Genomic DNA, 6,007 nt, shown 5'->3' with positions numbered 1-6,007 from the left:
AGACAACCACGTAGGCGCACTGACAACTGAGCATTTTATTTCTTGACACAGGAATAAATACCTGCTGCCAAGGTGTCTGCACTTTTGTCCTCGATTTGACCGCTGCACCGAAAGCGCTAGTATCGCGCTACACTCGCACTTCAAGAACTGGCGCTGCACTGGCACGACACTTTTCTGAACTAGTGCAAAAACCAGGTCACAGCAGACGAAAGGTGCTACGTTAACCTATGACGTCACCGCCGCTATAATTTATGATGTCACATCCGATCATTTGCATGGCGTCTGTCATTCAGGACTTGCGTCGCCGTCGCTGTCCAAACATTGCTTGCAGAATCCAAACGAATGCCCTGCTAAATTCTAGTTTTTTTTTACTTTTGTGTTAATTATTACTCATTCGATATGACTTTCCTGATTTTATTTTAACAGATAATACTAGGGGTTTTGTGATTCTACGCTATTCAATGCCATTGTCAATGCTAACTCCATAGATATTCGAAAATTTATGCTCCATATTAATTTAGAATAATCCACCTATTTCTTGGCCAATCCCCCATCGTGAGTAGGAACCACACACGTGAGGCATTGGTGGGACACGTGATAGGTAACGACAATCCGACAACGACCGAATGCTCAGCGAAGCGGTCCGTATTCCGTGCCCACTTACAGCGTGAGTAATTCATATTTCCACTCTGTATGCGCGTAATAAAATGTTCGAGCTGTCAGCTGTTTGATGCGTTACCGTTAGGTACCTTGCGCGCATATTTTGCCCTCCTGGCCGCGTCAAATGAAGCCTGTGTGAGTGGTATTGCCTCCGTCAGGATCGTCAGTGTGTGCACAGAACCATTCAGTAGTCTGGTTCAGGGAAGGATGCGCGAAAGGACGAGGACCTAAGAAAACACTAGCATGGCGAGCTGTTCCGTCAGATCGTGTTAAGACCATCTCACTCAAGCGAGATGGTCTTAGAACAATTTCGTACTGTTTTTTTTTTTGCAGCTTTGCTGCCGCTCATTTAATCATCACCTTGTATTCTTTTTAATAAGACAAATGGCATCACTGCGCTGAAGAGCGTTACTTGAAGTTTACCAACAGCCAGTGCCGCCGTGCCTGCTGCATACAAGCACGCGGTTCACGCTTTCCTGACGCAAATAAAAGGATTAAGACCATTAAGACGCGGCATCAGCCCTGCTACTGCGTGATGCAGTATCATTATGATAAGAAACTTGAAAAGAACAAAAGAAATTAATGCAGTAAGTGTGGTCAAATGTTTCCAAGCGTGATAAGCGGACCTGCCACGCAACATAGAATGAATAAATCGGCTTCCTGAAGTCAGCTTCGCCGCAATAGACTTGTGTTGCGCGGTGAAGCGCACATAACAGTATTGCAGTGAAGCATGTCAAAAGTGACGAGGGGCCACTGTCATGGGACATATATAATGTGTTCTTTAATGATGTACGCGCGCACCCACCGCCTCCTGTTACATTACGCGCGCCGAGTCGCCTAATAAGTGTACTGGCAAGCCTTAAGAGCTATTTCGGCTGTGGCTGTGACGCTTTGAACCGTTGTTTTGCCGACCTCGTAAGCCGATATTTACACGGTCATTTTTTTCTGGACTTGATTTCTTCCTTCAGTAATAGCTACGTAATTTCGTAGTTTCCTGTCCAACTGCTTTGGTCATATGCAAGTCAAGGTGTTCTTTTTAGCCGAGCGCAGTTGTCGAAAGCAAAGCGACGCTTTTGCACCAGTAGTGCTGTCACTGGGAGACCACCGAATGCGGGGTACTAGCACGCGTGGAACTGCATAACTAGCCGCGAGGTATATTTCCACCAGCAAACATATGCACTAGCCTGTTTGACCACTGTTATCACCGCAACATATTCGTGTGTCGCGGTGAAGCTTGCAGATAGTGGGAAGGGTTCACGCGAATCGGGAATGTAGGGTTTCAGTCAGCGAGGAACCTAATGTTCTAGTCTCAACAAAGCAGATTTTCGCGGCAGGATGATGTTTTTACAACTTTTGTTGGCTAAAGCCATACATGCCAGGTGAGCTTTTGTCACTATTAACATGCTTTACCGCAATACAGAACATGCCTTACTGCAGGACACGTCCGCCGTAGATGTCCGAAACCCTACGTGACCGTTCACTGCAAAACACGTGTATTGCGGTGAAACATACTAAAGCACAATTGTCACTTTAGAATGTAAAGACCCTTCTCCTTCGCTTTTGTGATATTATGACATTCAGTACAATGAGAACATATTCACAGCTAAAAGCATCCACATTGAAATGCAGATATGAACATTGATAGGCAGCATGTGTGGTGTTTTATCTTCTTGCTTTGTTGTGTATCTTTCATACTGCCATTCTTAAATTTTCCTATACTTTGTAAGGCGCTGACATGCATAACATTACATTGCAAGGAGTCACTCTGTTATTAGTGTTCAAAGACCAGTGTGATGGCTTTTCTCAAGAGAGGTTGGGGTTAAGTTGCTGTGAAGGTTTTTTATGCGAAGCATATTACGAGGGCTCAACCCAGCTCCTCAGGCGCGGCGGTGACCATGAAATCACGTGACACCGTGACGTCACGACAGAGGAGAAGTGGCTTTGGCTCAACTCTTGCAAGACGGGCTGGGTGGGAATCGAACCAGGGTCTCCGGAGTGTGGGACGGAGACGCTACCACTGAGCCACGAGTACAACGCTTCAAAGCGGTACAAAAGCGCCTCTAGTGAATGCGGTGTTGCCTTAGAAACGCGCTGTTTCTAAGGCGTGCGTCTCTTGCTCAGGCGCACATTTCGTTGCCGCGCCGAACGCTGCTTTGCTCGACGCTCACCGCGTCCAATGCGGGGCGCGTAGTCGCTGCCCTGTAGCCCATTGTCTTACACCCCTTGGCGGGTCGACGGGAACGCTGTCGCGTTCCACTCTTGAAGGCGAAGAAGTAATGCATGAGTTGTTTCTTCGTCTAGCCGAACCAAATATAGCCAAGCAACAGCAGTTCACCAGGCTAAACAGTGGTTCAACAACTAAAATAAAGGCTAGTATGCTTCGCATCCTGGGCTTAACCTTACCTAAGCCACAGCCATTTTTTTTAGAGGGGTAGTTTTCCGGAGAAGAAATCAGATGTCAGAAAATAGACCTGTCATACCCTTGGTTTGAGTATTTAATGGTGGAAAGGATGCAGAATACATGAACATTTCTTGCCTGAAACCAAGAACTAGCTGAAATATATAAAATATTTTAAATAGCATCCATGAGCAACTGAATGCTGTGCACACTTAGGCCCAAAACACACTTGTCATGCTTCAGTCCATGCAGGCTTCCCGCTACTTTGTTGAAGCCTCAGTTACATTCTCAGTCGTGCAGTAATTTTGGCCGCCTTTTGCTCAAGTGTGCTGTAGACATAATTGAAAGATTTGCTCTTGCAACTGGACAGCAGCCTTAGCTTGGGAGACCAGTGTTAGGGCATATTTTATAAAACTAGATGACTGCAGTTGCACTCAACTTCTGTTCAAATGGGAAAGCACTTCTGCATAGCTCATCAGAGAACATTCTTGTTTACATGCCTTCTTTTTCTTTATCTCACCTGCAATCAAGTTAGAATGTATATAGCACATGAATGTGCTATACATCAACCTTACACTGCCATGTTCAACGGCAGAGTTCATATAGCTGGTCTTGGTTCATTCAAGCTAAGCACTACTACAGCCTTTAACCGTAGGTATCGTGGTATGAGAGCAGAGTAATCGATATGCAAAGACAGTTGGGCACATTGAGATGACACCTTTTTGTGTGTGAAAAGAAGAGACGCACAAAATGGGAGAGAACACGTGCGCTTTCATCTTTTTGCGCACACACAAAAAAGTCGTGAGAATAAGTTTTCTTCACTGTGCCATAGAAACTGCGTGTTTGCTCTCAAAGGTAATTCTGATTCATTGGATTTGTTCTTGTGCTGTGTTTATTTTCTTGGGTGTGCTTTAGTTTTTACATGTTAGTGTTTCAAAGTGTTTTTATTTTCACAGACTGAACATCTCGTGTCTTGGTTTGACTTCTTGGTACAGGATACTTGCACTCGGCATAGAGTGATGAAGTAGAGCGGTGTGCTTTTATTAAAAGCGCAGATTTTAGCAGTGTAACAGCAGTTAATAAAAAAGGAATGTGTGCTGATAATAAAGTGTTCCTACCCACAATCCTCACTGTCTAATTATGCTTGTATTCCTGTATTCTCTTCAGCTAAACCACTTATATGGGGAATTGATCGTGATAACTGCTCATGAGTGTTTTAAAGAACAGCCTTGAACCATTTCTGCTGGTGCACTGGTAAAATGTACACATGCAGTAAAATTGAAACAGAATGCAAAATAGCAACAAACACCAATGCTTGATGCGGTATTTGTCAGGCTTGTACATCAGCAATTTGCGCACAAAACAATATACTAAGACATAGCATACTAGCACTACAAATCACCCATTTTTCATGCTAGGCACACATTACCACAAGATCTTTAAAGGTGGTCACGAGAGAAAGGCTGGCTTTAATGAGAAACTACAAATGTTAAAAGCAGCTGTGAAAATGTATTGAGAAATTATGTGATGTGTAGCATTTACTCAGTTCAGAGAACTTCCAAAGTTGCCGTAAGGCCTTGATAGCTGTGGGTGAGCGAACTGTGGTAGCCCTAGTTGGAGTATGAGAAATGTACATTAAGATGGAAACATGAGTATCAGCTCGTAATGCCATTAAAAAATCTTGCTATACCTTTAAAAAGGAGAGAGTGAGATGAAATTAGTGTCATAATTTCTTTTTTTTTCACTTCATTTGGGTTGAATATATTGATTGTAATAACACAAGAAAGGAGAGGGGGTGAGGCGCATTAGAAAAATGCTAGTCTGTTTTTATATACTGCCTTCTCTACATTCAAAGTTCAGTAAAGCTAACTTGGAAAGCTATGGTGAAGCCATTGGTTGAGCCTGTATGGTGCATAACAGTGGCAATTGCCAACCTAGCTGCATGGCTCTACAGTGCCTTATTGTAGTGCATACCTATTTAAGTGCTGAGCTATTGGAAAATTGATTATAGTGACCAACATCCCTAACAAGTAGTTTCCTGAGTAAAATACGTATAGAAGGACGGAGAGATAGGACAGAGCACAGGGGGTGTATTCTGTAAGTGTCCACCTAGTGGAAATGTTCATTTCATCTGCTGCTGAAGTTCTGATTGACTGGGCTGGGGTATGGCATGAGAAGGGAGACAGGCGCCCCCAACTAATCAGCACTTCAGCAGAAGATGAAATGGACATGTTTGCTAGGTGAATACTTACTGAGACCCCCTTCCCCCTCTCCAGCATTTAATAGAATACTTCTGTAACCAACATGCCTACTATGCCATCCTTGCTTTCAATGTCTGTCTTTGTCAGCAAACGTGTGCATGAAAACTTTCCTGGGGGTGTGTGCCTTGAAGCCCATAGTGGTAATCACAGGAAATAGGGGTGGATCCAGAGTAGCACCGAAGGGCAAGCCTTCATTGAAACAAACATGGAGGGGGGTGACTGCGTGCTCAAACTTGCCAGCTCGCAAGTTTGCCAAGACTGAGTCCTGTCAGAAGTTGATGAAGCGTACATTGTTGATGAATAATCATATAGGCTAAAATTGTTTAGGTACTGTTTATGAGGACTGCATATTTACTGGAAATCTCAAAATAATTATGCTGGTACAGAAGAATACCCTCTGCTAGTGGTGACGTCCTTGAAAGAATGAAAATGTATGAGTTGAACTTGTGTGGTGCATGAAGTTACATTTAAAAAAAAACCCTCAGCAATGGAAACAAAATGCAAAGAGTAGTACTCCAAATATATTACCACCTCTTTAGGACTAGATGAATGCAAATAATAATAGTAAGCAGTTGAAAATAAAAGATACAAGATGTTTCGGCTCCCACATGAGAGCCTTGTTCACAGTGATTGTGAACAAAGCTCCAGTTGAACCATCTCTTAGTTTTCATTTTTGTGGTTGGCCTCC

The 6,007-nt window shown here is 43.5% G+C and overlaps 1 long non-coding RNA gene across 1 annotated transcript in view; it reads left to right on the top strand.

The window, feature by feature from the left end:
• Window positions 1-296: 296 nt before the first annotated feature.
• The window catches only part of LOC139055336 (uncharacterized), a 31,716-nt gene continuing 26,005 nt past the window's right edge, over window positions 297-6,007 (top strand). The window contains exon 1 of the long non-coding RNA XR_011511682.1: window positions 297-667. This is a non-coding gene — a long non-coding RNA (uncharacterized lncRNA). The remainder of the gene's footprint in view (window positions 668-6,007) is intronic.

Source organism: Dermacentor albipictus, chromosome 1, assembly GCF_038994185.2.
Source record: "Dermacentor albipictus isolate Rhodes 1998 colony chromosome 1, USDA_Dalb.pri_finalv2, whole genome shotgun sequence".
Classification (NCBI taxonomy): domain Eukaryota; kingdom Metazoa; phylum Arthropoda; class Arachnida; order Ixodida; family Ixodidae; genus Dermacentor; species Dermacentor albipictus.
This window is presented reverse-complemented; position numbering and strand designations above follow the sequence as displayed.